Source organism: Ochotona curzoniae, unplaced genomic scaffold (assembly GCF_017591425.1).
Source record: "Ochotona curzoniae isolate NIBS_2020 unplaced genomic scaffold, NIBS_Ocur_1.0 scaffold_2587, whole genome shotgun sequence".
Classification (NCBI taxonomy): Eukaryota; Metazoa; Chordata; class Mammalia; order Lagomorpha; family Ochotonidae; genus Ochotona; species Ochotona curzoniae.
The window spans coordinates 25,313,934-25,314,701 of record NW_024467096.1 but is presented as its reverse complement, the minus strand read 5'-3'; the positions used below and the strand labels follow the sequence as shown (position 1 = coordinate 25,314,701).

At 37.2% G+C, this 768-nt stretch overlaps 1 non-coding gene across 1 annotated transcript; it reads left to right on the top strand.

Moving 5' to 3' along the window:
- Positions 1-227: 227 nt before the first annotated feature.
- Positions 228-333, top strand: LOC121171421. Its single transcript, XR_005886130.1, has one exon. It is a non-coding gene; the product is annotated as a U6 spliceosomal RNA (small nuclear RNA).
- Positions 334-768: the final 435 nt, after the last annotated feature.

Below are 768 nucleotides of genomic sequence, written 5' to 3'. Positions count from 1 at the left end.
GTATACTATTTTGTTGCATCATTAAATTTTGTTTTTGTGTCTTTTATTACATGTTACATCTCATCCTCAGAAATATGTGACTGTCTCTGCATAAATTAAAATTAGTAAGTTCAAGTATGGAGGAGCAAAAATAAACCCCTTTTTTGCATTTAGTTAGTTGTATTTACCTTTTTTTTTCCCCAAAAGATGTTCTACTAATTTACTTATTTGAAAGAGAGGAAGGGAGAGTGCTCACTTCAGCAGCACATATTCTAAAAATGGAATGATACAGAGAAGATTAGCATGGCCCCTGTGCAAGGGTCAGAAGGAAGGAGAGAGCTCTTCCAACTGCCGCAATGGCTAAAGCTGGGTCAGAGTGACACCTAAGGCGGGTCATCATCTGCCTTCCCAGGCACAAGAGCAGGAAGCTCGACTGAACGTACAGTGTTGGCTTAATCCACTGCAGAACAGTGCCAGCTTCAACTGTATTAACATTCTGATTACATGTTCCTTTATGTTCCTAGAGATTTAGGGCTGTTGAAGAGAGCATCTAGTCATTTTCAATATTTTGTTAATTTCTATTTATTTTTAATTTTCGTGGTAGAGTTCCATAGGCATGAAGATTTCACTTCCACCCTCCTCTTCCTCACCCCTCCACTGTTTTCTCCATATTATAATAATAGTATAGTCCTTCAGCAGCAATCAGAAGTGTGCCATTTTGCTATTTAAGTATATCATGACATTGTAGGTATAGACAATGGAATCATCTAGTCTTTCATTTATATAAAA